Source organism: Lampetra planeri, chromosome 55 (genome assembly GCF_965212315.1).
Source record: "Lampetra planeri chromosome 55, kcLamPlan1.2.h2, whole genome shotgun sequence".
In the NCBI taxonomy this organism is placed as follows: domain Eukaryota; kingdom Metazoa; phylum Chordata; class Hyperoartia; order Petromyzontiformes; family Petromyzontidae; genus Lampetra; species Lampetra planeri.
The window spans coordinates 3,899,650-3,914,708 of NC_136161.1; positions in this window are offsets into that span (position 1 = coordinate 3,899,650).

Consider the following 15,059-nt stretch of genomic DNA (forward strand, 5'->3'; position numbering starts at 1 on the left):
TGCATCATCAGCACGAGCCGCCACGTGGTCTCGGTGATGACAGTGGCAGAACTCGGCACACGTGACATTACAAAGGTGGGGGGGGGGGATAGGCGACGTTTCGGGCAATGGGGCCGTCCATAAATGACGTCACGCACCTAGAGGGGGGGGGGTCAGACATTTGTGACGATGTGTGACGAGGGGGAAGGGTGGGGGGTTGAGAAATGTGACGTCACATCAAAATGCGCAACTTTAAATTAATATAAACAACACGTTCTGCTTAATTAAATATACTTTTTAATAAATGTTTTCTCCTACAACATCAGAGTGCAGCGCCACATTAAATACGCACCACAATGACAATAGTTTAAAGCGATTTGAAGCATGTTTTTTTTTTGGGAGGGGGGTGCAGAGCTTTGTGACGTCATATTTGAGGGGGGGGGGGTCTGACTTTTTGTGATGCCGTGTGACGAAAGGGGGGGGGGGGGTCAAAAATCGTCCAAAATCGCGTGACGTCATTTATGGACGGCCCCCAGTCGAAACGTCGTGAGAATTTTTTTTGTTTTATATTTGTATTATTTTATCATTTCCCTTCTACGTGACTTTACCGAAAGAACCAAGAATATGAATCCCTGCAGTCACTAAAGCTTTAAATCAAAAGGTTGTGCTAAGTCGGGTGGGGAACCTTTTTTCTGCCAAGGGCCATTTGGATATTTATAACATCATTCGCGGGCCATACAAAATTATCAACTTAAAAATTAGCCCGTTATATTTGGTCAAACATTTAATTAACTCACCCCTAATGTGATGGCTGGAACAGACCAAATGATTTCGCGGGCCTTGTACGGCCCGCGGGCCGGACATTCCCCACCCCTGTCAGTTAAGATGTTCAAACACCAAACTGAGACCCTTTGCATGGAATCACATCACCGCATTGTCCACACACGGTGCTTGTGGTGAACATACAAAAAAACACGTTAGTAGTAGGTTTTTACCCTTTAAACTGGTACAAAACTGACACCTTTCTATAAGGCATCATGTTTGCAATAACCACAACACAAGTAGTCAAAATGCAAACAAAAAGAAGCAACTCTGATAATGATAATAATATGCACTGTCCTTGAAGTTGATTGGTCCACACCCGAGACGGCTTTCTTTAGAGCCTAGTCCCCATTGGTGTTGGACCAGATGACACCAGAAGGCGCACAACTCAAACACAGTGCAATATCAGAGTATTGAGAGCTCGGGGTAAGCATTTACACTATGAGATCTCTTTTACCAGTGGCAAAATATAGTAGTAGGTTTTTACCCTTTAAACTGGTACAAAACTGACACCTTTATACAAGGCATCATGTTTGCAATAATCACAACACAAGTAGTCAAAATGCAAACAAAAATAAACAACTCTGATAATGATAATAATATAGTGTAAATGCTTACCCCGGGCTCTCAATACTCTGAAAGTGCACTGTTTTTGAGTTGTATGCCTTTTGGTGTCATCTGGTCCAACACCAATGGAGACTAGGCTCTAAGGAAAGCTGTCTCGGGTGTGGACCAATCAACTTCAAGGACAGTGCATATTATTATCATTATCAGAGTTGTTTCTTTTTGTTTGCATTTTGACTACTTGTGTTGTGGTTATTGCAAACATGATGCCTTGTATAAAGGTGTCAGTTTTGTACCAGATTAAAAGGTAAAAACCTACTACTATATTTTGCCACTGCTAAAGGAGGTCTCATAGTGTAAAAAAAAACACGCTCTGGTGAATGCAGTGACACGATTCCTTGCAAACGGTTTCAGTTTGGTGTTTTAATATCTTAACATAACTTTTGTTTTGTTATGGCCAAGGCCGTAGCCATGGAGTCAACATTGGGGGGGAACAAATCTTCCAGGGGGTCCCAACCCAGAAAAATATCAAAATTTGAAAACTCATTTCCTGCCTAAAATATTCAGAAATTCACTAACACATGGGATGGACTTTTTATTTATTTTTTACAATAATGTCTTAGAGTGTCTTGTATTACATTGCTCTGTTTTAACTTTTTTACCATTTCTTGTTTCATTGTACGTAATGGCAAAGATTAGGGATTAATAAAGTACAACCATAACCAGAATCATATAAACAGAAATCTATGCATTGATTTATTTGAAGACAAGTCCAGATATTGTGGCCAAGGTTTAGCAAATTGTTGTTTTTATTTATATAGCATAGCAATTTTTTACAGCAATATATTGGGGGGATACATATGTCGGTGACGTGCAGGGCGTCTTCTTCGAACGCTGGGGAGCCGGAAAAGCCCCTTTCTGTACCAGCGTGGACGGCACCCTCGTGGTGTTCACCTTCTGAAGCGCTCGCTCGTCACCGTGGCGTGCGCGATGACCACCACCACCACCACGTGGCTTTTCTTTCGTGTTGTGCGCGGCGCATTTAGCGCCACAGCACGTGGATTTGTAGCGTTTGTTTTATTTGTTTGCTGGTGACTTTGTGTATTTCGTATCGGAATCGCCTCCAGTGCTGTTGCTGCTGGCGGCTATGAAAAGTTGTTTAAAAGTCAAAAGTCTCTTCAACGCTCTCCAACTCTTTCCAACTCTCTATATATCTCTAACTCTCTTTCTCGCGAAATCACACTCTCCCACTCTCCCCTCAACGCTCTCTTTCAACGCTCACTCTCCCTTTTATAACTCTCTCTCTCTCCCACTTTCTCTCTCTCTCTCTCTCAAACTCTCTGGATTTGTAGCGTTTATTTTCATTTGTTTGCTGGTGACTTTGTGTGTTTCGTATCGGAATCGCCTCCAGTGCTGTTGCTGCTGGCGGCAATAGGAAGTTGTTTAAAAGTCTCTCTCTCTTCTGCATGGAAAATGGGCGAAATCTACGTGTTCGACATTGGCCTACAATGAGGGGGGGGGGGGGTAAGGCAGAGGTCGCAAACGGGTTTTGATTTCTTACCCGTACCCGTACCCGGCCGCACCAGGGTCGCAATCGGGTACCCGTACCCTACCCAATACCCGGCTACCCGTACCCGGCCGGGTATCGGGTAAGGTACAGGTACCCGATTGCGACCTCTGGGATGAAGCCATGTTGCAGGCGCGGGTGGGTTGATTCTAGGAACGTGAATTGTGAGAAGAGACAAGACGTTGGGAAATGAGTGACAAACGGTTACTCACCAGTGACTCACGGCCTACCCGGACCCGTACCCGGCCGCACCAGGGTCGCAAACGGGTACCCGTACCCGGCCGGGTACGGGTAGCTGGGTATCGGGTAGGGTATGGGTATCGGGTACCCGATTGCGACCTCTGGGGTAAGGGCAGCTTGCAGTCCGTTATCGATGGACCGCTGACGGCTGAGGTCCAGCAGAGGGCGAGACAGACCGAAATAACGCGCGTCTCGTGGCAGGCAGACAGCATACGGCAGCTTTGACCCCGCGTCAAACTGAATGCCACACGTTTGGATTAGAGCTCAAAGTGAACGTTTTTTTAAATATTTGTTTTACTTTACCACAGTGTGTAAGGCTCCAACTGAGCTGGCGTGTAGCTCTTCATCAGATCCGACCCGATCATCGCACAACTATAACAATTTCCTGCGGAGGGAGCTGGTAGGAACGTTGGGCTGCTCGGTCAATGGCCAGGGTCAACGGCGGCGTGGTGTATTCCGCAAATATGGCCGACTGTGAGGGCGGGCACAAGCCGGCGTGAGTAGGTTAAACGTTGAGTTTTATAAGGGCACCACGGGGTGACCAGCCCCTCCCCACCCAGCCCCACCCCTCCCACTCACCACCCAGCCCCACCCTTCCCACCCAGCCCCTCCCCACCCTCCCCACCCAGCCCCTCCCCACCCTCCCCACCCAGCCCCTCCCCACCCTCCCACCCAGCCCTACCCTTCCCACCCAGCCCCTCCCTGCCCTCCCCACCCAGCCCTTCCCCACCCTCCCCACCCAGCCCCACCCTCCCCACCCAGCCCCTCCCCACCCTCCCCTCCCCACCCAGCCCCTCCCTCCCCACCCAGCCCCTCCCTGCACGACGGACGGACGGACAAAATAATCCCCTGTGGGCTGGTGTAACCAGGAGGCTCCTACCAGTATCAGAATAGTATACTCTTTGTTTTTTTTTGGTAAAGTCACGTAGGTATAAAATATAATTAAATGGACCCTTGAGCTACACCAATTTCATACCTTTTAAAACAGTCTGCCTCAGCAGCAGACCGCGCTATCCCACCTGATGACGGTCGCTTGTGTTGCGCCCGAAACGTCGTGATTTATTTTATTTTCTACCCACGTGACTTTATCCTTGCAGTCACGAAAGCTTCAAATCAAAATTATATCAGAATAGGTTTAACCCTTTCTGGCAATAAAACAGGAGTTGTGTTAAGATGTTAAAACACCAAAACGTAAACCTTTTTCAAGGAATCATGTGACTTTATTAACCACACGCGGTTGTTGTGGTGAACATGCAGACACAAACCATGCTCTGGACGTTTTGGCTTTTTAAAATCCTTTATTTAATCTTTTATATTAAGTTCACTTGCTTGCTTGCGTGCTTGCGTGCTTGCTTGCTTGCTTACGACCGTGCAAATCTTTCGGTCGTTTTTTAACCCACTTCCCGTGATCCAATTGAGCTGACATTTTCCACACAGACTCATTGTGCGTGACAATTAATTTTCGTGAATTTTTTTTTCAAAAAATTTACACTGTTTAGGGGAAAATAAATAAATATTTATTTACCAATAGCTAATGCTGGCAGACAATCATCTGACCCATAGGTGGCAGCCATCTCAAGCCAGAGGACGAGAGGACTCTATCCGCCATGCATATAAAGGATTTATAGTGAAAAACTTTGTTTTTACGGGTTAATTTTTTTGTTTTGCTGTGACTTCCGCCCTCCGGGTTTCCCAAAGCTCGTGCCGAGTGCGCTCTCTGAGTCGCACCACGCGAGGGAATGTCCCGCCGAAGCGGACGTGGAACTGTAACAAGTATAACCCGTAAAAACAAAGTTTTTCACTATAAATCCTTTATATGCGTGGCGGCTAGAGTCCTCTCGTCCGCTGGCTTGAGATGGCTGCCACCTATGGGTCAGATGATTGCCTGCCACCATTAAGCAATTGGTAATTAAATATAATATTTTTGTCCTAAAAAGTGTAACATTTTTGAAAAAAAATTTCACGAACATTAATTGTCACGCACAACGAGTCTGTGTGCAAAATGTCAGCTCGATTGGTTCCCCGGAAGTGGGTTAAAAAACGACCGAAAGATTTGCACGGTCGTAAGCAACCAAGCAAGCAAGTGAACTTAATATAAAGGATTTAACAAGTAAACCCGTAAAAACAAAGTTTTTCACTATAAATCCTTTATATGCGTGGCGGCTAGAGTTTTCTCGTCCTCTGGCTTGAGATGGCTGCCACCTATGGGTCAGATGATTGTCTGCCAGTATTAAGCAATTGGTAATTAAATATTTAATTTGTTTTCCCTAAACAGTGTAAAAATTTTTAAAACATTTTTCACGAACATTAATTGTCTCGCACAACGAGTCTGTGTGCAAAATGTCAGCTCGATTGGATCACGGGAAGTGGGTTAAAAAACGAGCGAAAGATTTGCACGGTCCTAAGCAAGCAAGCGAACTTAATATAAAGGATTTAAAATATATTCGCCTGTGGAGGACGCGGGGATCGATCCCGCGGCCTTTGGCATGGGAAGCGAGGGCGCTACCAACTGCGCTACTCCGCCACGGCCTGTGGAGGGGTTACGCTCTGGGCTCTTATACTGTGACGTTCAGCCAAAGCGATGAATGAGTTCTATTTGAATATATGTAAAATACAAATTTTTGGCCTAAAAAGTGTAAAATTTTGGGAATTTTTTTTCACGAACATTAATTGTCTGGCACAACGAGTCTGTGTGGAAAATGTCAGCTCGATTGGATCACGGGAAGTGGGTTAAAACACGACCGAAAGATTTGCACGGTCGTAAGCAAGCAAGCACGCAAGCAAGCAAGCACGCAAGCAAGCAAGCACGCAAGCAAGCAAGCAAGCACGCAAGCAAGCAAGCGAACTTAATATAAAGGATTTAAAAATAACTCTCGACTTGAAGCTTTCGTGATTGCAGGAATTCATATTCTTTGGGTCTTTCGGTAAAGTCACGTAGATAATATACTAATAGGGTTTTTCCACTTTTTTCTGGCAACAAAAGTGACACCTTTTGCAAGGAATCATGCTAACATTAACCACAATACTTGCAGTCAAATGCAAACAAAAAACAATACTCTGATAATTTATGCATTGTCTTTGAAACTGATTGGTCCACATCAGAGACAGCTTTCTTTAGAGCCGAGTCTCAAGCGGTGTTAGGCCAGAGACGCCAAAAGGCGTACACAGCACATATACGATGCCACCATCAGAATAATGAGAGCTCGGGGTGAGCAGCTACATCATGGGACCTCCCTTTACACGGTGGGCTACGTACGGTGCGAAAGAAGTTCAACATGCAAGCATACATACCGTGATGCTGGTGATGATGACACAAACTCCATACACTCTGTAGGACAGGGGGAGATCATACAAACTCCACTCACTCAGTAGAACAGCGGGAGATCATTCAAACTCCACTCACTCTGTAGAACAGGGGGAGATCACACAAACTCCACTCACTCTGTAGGACAGGGGGAGATCACACCAACTCCACTCACTCATTAGGACAGGGGGAGATCATACAAACTCCACTCACTCTGTAGGACAGGGGGAGATCATACGGACTCCACTCACTCTGTAGGACAGGGGGAGATCATACAAACTCCACTCACTCACTCTGTAGAACAGGGGGAGATCATACAACCTCCACTCTCTCTGTAGGACAGGGGGAGATCATACAAACTCCACTCACTCACTCTGTAGAACAGGGGGAGATCATACAAACTCCTCTCACTCTGTAGGACAGGGGGAGATCATACAAACTCCACTCACTCTGTAGGACAGGGGGAGATCATTCAAACTCCACTCACTCACTCTATAGGACAGGTGGAGATCACACAAACTCCACTCACTCTGTAGGACAGGAGGAGATCACACAAACTCCACTCACTCTGTAGGACAGGAGGAGATCACACAAACTCCACTCACTCTGTAGGACAGGGGGAGATCATACAAACTCCACTCACTCTCTAGGACAGGGGGAGATCATACAAACTCTACTCACTCTGAAGAACAGGGGGAGATAATACAATCTCCACTCACTCTGTAGGACAGGGGGAGATCATACAAACTCCACTCACTCTGTAGGACAGGAGGAGATCACACAAACTCCACTCACTCTGTAGGACAGGAGGAGATCACACAAACTCCACTCACTCTGTAGGACAGGAGGAGATCATACAAACTCCACTCACTCTCTAGGACAGGGGGAGATCATACAAACTCTACTCACTCTGAAGAACAGGGGGAGATAATACAATCTCCACTCACTCTGTAGGACAGGGGGAGATCATACAAACTCCACTCACTCTGTAGGACAGGGGGAGATCATACAAACTCCACTCACTCTGTAGAACAGTGGGAGATCATACAAACTCCACTCACTCTGTAGGACAGGGAGAGATCATACAAACTCCACTCACTCTGTAGGACAGGGGGAGATCACACCAACTCCACTCACTCTGTAGGACAGAGGGAGATCATACAAACTCCACTCACTCTGTAAGACAGGGTGAGATCACACAAACTCCATACAAAGATCCACTTAAGGTCGCAATCGAACGCACTGTTCCGTGTATGATTAATGTATTAGTGCTTGCAGCTCGGTGTTGTTGTTAAATACTGGCTTCATTTTGTTGATGACGATATTGCCGTTATTATGATTATTACGTAAGTTAATGTTCATTTGTGATGCAAAAGCCACCGCTATAAAGGATTATTGTCGACTCGTGACCGCTTCGGGGAATGAATGGATGTGGCCGTGGACCTTAGCTTCTGTCTATCTGACTCCCCACCAAAGACAAAGATCCCCCGTGTAGCCTTTAACATAGTGTCGGGGCAAGTGCTGTTAGCGTGCAGCAGCGCCTACGAACACACAAAGACAAAGATCCCCCGTGTAGCCTGTAGCAGACTGTTGGGGCAAGTGGTGTAGGTGCTGGCCACCCACCCACCCTCTCGTGTGCCGTGGGTGGGTGGCTAGCACCACGTCCGACCGCCTTTGTCTCCCCAGTGGCGATGTTTACTACACACCGCTACACCAGGTACTCATTTGAGGCTGAGTCGAACCTAGGGGAGGCCCAGTACCGGTGCAGATAATCCTCACTGGGTGTTGGCCGTGACCGGGAATCGAACTCGGGTCACCGGGTTCGTAGCGCAGCGTAGCGCTAACCGCTGCCCCACCGCTCCCTTTAACCCCTTCACCCATGCCAACATCAGAGCCAATTACCGTGGTGGTGGTGGTGGTTGTGGTGGTTGTGGTGATGGTTGTGCTGCTGCGTTGGCAGTGGGGCACACACAAAACCATCCATAGCAGGCAAGGCACCACCTGTGCCTAGGAGATGTTAACTACCTCGCCTGGTGTGCAGGAGGTCGTGGGTTCGATCCCGACCCTGACGATGCCTGCTGCTGTAGATTTGGAGTTTGCGTCTCTCTCTCACCATCATCATCACGGTGGCTAGGAGATGTGTGAGTCTGTGGGTCTCTGTGTGAGTCTGTGGGTCTCTGTTGAAGTCTATGGGTCTCTGTGTGAGTCTATGGGTCCCTGTGTGAGTCTATGGGTCCCTGTGTGAGTCTGTGGGTCTCTGTGTGAGTCTATGGGTCTCTGTGTGAGTCTATGGGTCTCTGTGTGAGTTTACGGGTCTCTGTGTGAGTCTATGGGTCTCTGTGTGAGTCTATGTGTCTCTGTGTGAGTCTATGGGTCTTTGTGTGAATCTATGGGTCTCTGTGTGAGTCTATGGGTCTCTGTGTAAGTTTATGGGTCTCTGTGTGAGTCTATGGGTCTCTGTGTGAGTCTATGGGTCTCTGTGTGAGTCTATGGGTCTCTGTGTGAGTCTATGGGTCTCTGTGTGAGTCTATGGGTCTCTGTGTGAGTCTATGGGTCCCTGTGTGAGTCTATGGGTCTCTGTGTGAGTCTATGGGTCCCTGTGTGAGTCTATGGGTCTCTCTGTGAGTCTATGGGTCTCTGTGTGAGTCTATGGGTCCCTGTGTGAGTCTATGGGTCTCTGTGTGAGTCTGTGGCTGAGACCCAAAATCCAACCCAGCACCTCCGTGGTGGCTCAGTCAATTATCCTCCCACCGCTGCTGATGATGCTACTAATGATGATGATGATGCTGATGATGCTACTGATGATGATGATGATGCTGATGATGCTGATGCTGCTGATGATGATGCTGATGATGATGCTGCTGATGATGCTGCTGCTGATGATGCTGCTGCTGCTGATGCTGCTGATGATGCTGCTGATGATGCTGCTGCTGATGATGCTGCTGCTGATGCTGCTGATGATGATGGTGCTGATGATGCTGCTGCTGATGATGATGCTGATGATGATTGTTTTCATATTGTTGTTATTGTTGCTTTTGTTGTTGTTATTGTTGCTTCTTTTGTTGTTGTTATTGTTGCTGTTATTGTTGTTGTCGTGCCCAAAGCGCACTCGATATTCAACGAAAACGCAGCACCACGCGCGCGCCCCAGTTCGCAGACAGAGGCGACCGGCGGCCCATTAATTCACGACTCTTCATGGAGTCGTGAAGACGAGGAGGAGGAGAGCCGCTTCGCCGCTCCGCACGGCGGCCAAGAGAGAGGCCACAGTGATCTGCATCGGCAGCGACAGCCATTGTCTCGTCCAGGCGGATATTGCCCGAGTGTGTGAGAGTGTGTGCGTGTGTGTGAGTGTGTGTGAGTGTGTGTTAGAGTGTGTGAGTGTGTGTGTGAGTGAGTGTGAGAGTGTGTGTGTGAGTGAGTGTGTGTGTGAGTGAGTGTGTGTGTGTGAGTGTGTGTGAGAGTGTGTGAGTGAGTGTGTGTGAGTATGTGTGGGTGTGTGTGTGTGAGTGTGTGTGAGAGTGTGTGTGTGTGAGAGTGTGTGAGTGAGTGTGAGAGTGTGTGAGTGAGTGAGCGTGAGTGTGTGAGTGTGTGTGTGAGTGAGTGTGTGTGTGTGAGTGTGTGTGAGAGTGTGTGAGTGAGTATGTGTGTGAGTGCGTGTGTGAGTGTGTGTGTGGGTGAGTCAGTGTGAGTGAGTGTGTGTGAGTGTGTGTGTGAGAGTGTGTGAGTGAGAGAGTGTGAGAGAGTGTGTGTGTGAGTGTGTGTGTGAGTGTGTGTGAGAGTGTGTGAGTGTGTGTGTGTGAGTGTGTGTGTGGGTGAGTGAGTGTGAGTGTGTGAGTGTGTGTGAGTGTGTGTGAGTGTGCGAATGTGTGAGTGTGTGAGAGTGAGAGTGTGTGTGTGAGTGTGTGTGTGCTGTGTGAGTGTGTGCGTGTGTGTGTGAGAGTGTGTGTGTGAGAGTGTGTGTGTGTGTGAGAGTGTGTATCTGAGAGTGTGTGCGTGTGTGTGAGTGTGTGAGTGTGTGTGAGAGTGTGTGAGTGTGTGTGAGAGTGTGTGTGTGTGAGAGTGTCTGAGTGAGAGAGTGTGAGAGAGTGTGTGTGTGAGTGTGTGTGTGAGTGTGTGTGAGAGTGTGTGAGTGTGTGTGTGTGAGTGTGTGTGTGGGTGAGTGAGTGTGAGTGTGTGAGTGTGTGTGAGTGTGTGTGAGTGTGCGAGTGTGTGAGTGTGTGAGAGTGAGAGTGTGTGTGTGAGTGTGTGTGTGCTGTGTGAGTGTGTGCGTGTGTGTGTGAGAGTGTGTGTGTGAGAGTGTGTGTGTGTGTGAGAGTGTGTATCTGAGAGTGTGTGCGTGTGTGTGAGTGTGTGAGTGTGTGTGAGAGTGTGTGAGTGTGTGTGAGAGTGTGTGTGTGTGAGAGTGTGTGAGTGAGAGTGTGTGAGAGTGTGTGTGATAATGTGTGTGTGTGAGTGTGTGTGAGTGTGTGAGTGTGTGTGAGTGTGTGCGCGTGTGTGTGAGAGAGTGAGTGTGTGTGTGTGTGAGAGTGTGTGTTTGTGAGAGTGTGTGTGTGAGAGAGCGTGTGAGAGTGTGTGAGTGTGTGTGAGTGTGTGCGCGTGTGTGTGAGAGAGTGAGTGTGTGTGTGAGTGGGTGTGAGAGTGTGAGTGTGTGAGTGTGTGTGTGTGAGAGTGTGAGAGTGTGTGTGTGTGAGTGTGTGTGAGAGTGTGCGTGTGTGTGAGTGTGTGTGAGTGAGTGTGTGTGAGTGTGTGTGTGAGTGAGTGAGTGTGTTTGTGAGTGAGTGTGTGTGAGTGTGTGTGTGTGAGAGCGTGTGAGAGTGTGTGTGAGTGTGTGTGTGAGTGTGTGTGAGTGTGTGAGAGTGTGTGTGTGAGAACGTGTGTGTGTGTAAGGGTGTGTGTGCGTGTGTGTGCATGAGATTGTGTGCGTGAGAGTGTGTGTGTGAGAGTGTAAAAGAGTGTGTGTGAGTGAGTGTGTGTGAATGTGTGTGAGAGTGTGTGAGTGAGTGAGTGTGTGTGTGCGTGTGTGTGCATGAGATTGTGTGCGTGAGAGTGTGTGTGTGAGAGTGTAAAAGAGTGTGTGTGTGGGCTCTGGACGGGTGCGAGGGGCTGGTAACACCTCCACCTTCAAATGAATTACCACGATACCACAAAAAAAAATATCAAACGAAGCTTGTGCCGGAGGCCCCGGGGGGACAGGCGTCTATGACGTCTCCTGGCCAAACCCCATTTGGCGGAACCAGGCGATTGAATCTTCACCCTCGGGGCTACTCCAGAAACAACAAAAAGCCACTGCGGGTGGCCACGTGGAACGTTCAAACGCTCACTGCGGAGGAGAGGCTGCCATTTCCTCTGTCGGGAGCTGGACCGGTACCGCCTGGACCTCTGTGGTATTCAGGAGGTCTGGTGGACTGGCTCTGGCTCCTGCCACCATGATGGGTGGACAGTCCTCTACTCGGAGCAGGATATTCTTCTGAACAAAATAATGAAGTGGGCGTGGGAGTGTGGCGGTGAGGTTTGGGAAGCTGTAAGCCCCAGGCTACTTTGGGCCATTAACCAGAGGCGAGGAGTAGTGGGCATGGTTACTTATGCCCCCCCACCGAAGATGAACATCAGTGAAGGGATGCAAGCAAGGCCGATGAGTCAGATGCCTCCTGTCACGTGCTAGCTCAAGTGGCCCCTCTCTGTGGTGTTGCGTGGATCACGGGACATCGCCAAGTCTCTCTGTCTCTATCACTGCGTTGTCCCTCTCTGTCCCTGTGGTTTGCGTGGATCAGGGGACAGGGCTGAGTCTCTCTGTCTCTACCAACGTGGGGTCTGTCTGTGTCCGTGTGTTGTGTGTGGATCAGGGGACATCGCCAAGTCTCTCTGTCTCTATCACCTAGTGTCCCTCTCTGTCCCTCTTTGTGCGTGGATCAGGGGACATCGCCAAGTCTCTCTGTCTCTATCACCTATTGTCCCTGTGGTGGGTGTGTGGATCAGGGGACAGGGCTGAATCTCTCTGTCTCTATCACCTAGTGTCCCTCTCTGTCTCTCTCTGTGCGTGGATCAGTGGACATCGCCAAGTCTCTCTGTCTCTATCACCTAGTGTCCCTCTCTGTCCCTGCGTTGTTGAGTGGATCAGGGGACAGGGCTGAGTCTCTCTGTCTCTACCAACGTGGGGTCTGTCTGTGTCCGTGTGTTGTGTGTGGATCAGGGGACATCGCCAAGTCTCTATCACCGTAGTGCCCCTCTCTGTCCCTGTGGTTTGCGTGGGTCAGGGGACAGTTCCAAGTCTCTCTGTTTCTATCACCACGCGGGGTCCCTCTCTGTCCCTGCGGTGTCCCTGCGGTGTGTGTGTGGATCAGGAGACATCGCCAAGCCTCTCTGTCTCTATCACCACGCGGTGTCCCTTGCGTTGTCCCTCTCTGTCCCTGTGGTGTGCGTGGATCAGTTGACAGGGCTGAGTCTCTCTGTCTCTATCGCCGTGGTCTCCCTGCGTTGTCCCTGTGGTTTGCGTGGATCAGTGGACAGGGCTGAGTCTCTCTGTCTCTATCGCCGTGGTCTCCCTGCGTTGTCCCTGCGGTGTGCGTGGATCAGGGGACAGCTCCAAGTCTCTCTGTCTCTATCACCTAGTGTCCCTCTCTGTCCCTGTGGTTTGCGTGGATCAGTGGACAGGGCTGAGTCTTTCTGTCTCTACCAACGTGGGGTCTGTCTCTGTCCCTGTGGTTTGCGTGGATCAGTGGACAGGGTTGAGTCTCTCTGTCTCTATCGCCGTGGTCTCCCTGCGTTGTCCCTGCGGTGTGCGTGGATCACGGGACAGCGCTAATTCTCTCTCCCTGTTAATCTGCGAGCGCGCGCCTCGCTCGCTCCCCTAATCTCGACTCGGGGAGCCGAGCTGCCGAGTCACCGCGACACGCGCTCTGCCCACAGCCGGCTGACTGGGGATCACTGGAGCTGACTCGAGCTGACTGGAGTTCACTGGTACTAACTGGAGTTGACTAGTACTAACTCGAGCTGACTGGAGCTGACTGGTACTAACTGGTACTAACTGGAGCTGACTGGTACTAACTGGTGCTGAATGGTACTAACTGGAGCTGACTGGGGATGACTGGAGCTGACTGGAGTTGACTGGTACTAACTGGATCTAACTGGAGCTGACTGGTGTTAACTGGTACTAACTGGAGTTGACTGGTACTAACTGGATCTAACTGGTGTTGACTAACTGGAGTTGACTGGTACTAACTGGATCTAACTGGAGTTGACTGGTACTAACTGGATCTAACTAGAGCTGACTGGTACTAACTGGATCTAACTGGAGTTGACTGGTACTAACTGGAGCTGACTGGTGTTGACTGTTACTAACTGGATCTAACTGGTGTTGACTGGTACTAACTGGAGCTGACTGGTGCTAACTGGATGTAACTGGAGCTAACTGGTACTAACTGGAGCTGATTGGTGCTGACTGGATCTGACTGGAGTTGACTGGTACTAACTGGAGCTGACTGGTGCTGACTGGATCTGACTGGAGTTGACTGGTACTAACTGGAGTTCACTGGTGCTAACTGGTACTAACTTGATCTAACTGGAGCTGACTGGATCTGACTGGTACTAACTGGAGCTGACTGGTACTAACTGGAGTTGACTGGTGCTAACTGGAGCTAACCGGTGCTGACTGGATCTGACTGGTGCTGCCTTGTGCTATCTGGATCCGACTGGATCTGTCTGGATCTACCTGCATCCGACTGCCGCTGACGGGATCTGACTGGCCACAGCTGCGGCCACACACGTGAGTTCGAGTCCCGGACCCGGTCATGGTTAGGGCCCTGACTTTTAGGCCACTCTGTATACCAATAACCCAACGTGCCCTAACTTTTGGGCCATGCTGTATACCAATAACTCCATGTCTCCTGGCTTCTGGGCCACGCTCTATAACAATAACGCAATGTGCCCTGCCTTTTGGACCACGCTGTATACCAATAACCCAACGTGCCCTAACTTTTGGACCACGCTGTATAACAACAACTCAACGTGCCCTAACTTTTGGGCCACGCTCTATAACAATAACGCAACGTGCCCTAACTTTTCGGCCACTCTGTATAACAACTCCATGTCTCCTGGCTTCTGGGCCATGCTGTATACCAATATACCAAAAACCATTTGCTGTATAACAACAACTCCATGTCTTCTGGCTTTTGGGCCACGCTGAAAAACAACAACCCAATGTGCCCTAACTTTTGGGCCACGCTCTATAACAATAACCCAACGTGCCCTAACTTTTAGGGCACGCTGTATAACAACAACCCTTACTCGCCCTGACTTTAAGGGCCACCCTGTATAATCGTTTCCTTTCAATCTACACACGCGTGCGCCGCGCGCACAGGCACACACGCACCGACTTATTTAGCGGTTTTATGTTTTCAAAGATCTCAAGTTCGGATCCGATGCCAAACCGCAAATTGCCCGGAACGACCTCAAGGCAGCAGTCACCCCGCGCCGTGTTCTTAGCAGCAGTGGTGCTTAGCGGTGGTGTTAGAAATAGCGGTATTAACCAGGTCGACTGCTGAGTTCGAACCGCGAGCCTTTGCCCCATGCGTGCGTGGCCTCCCT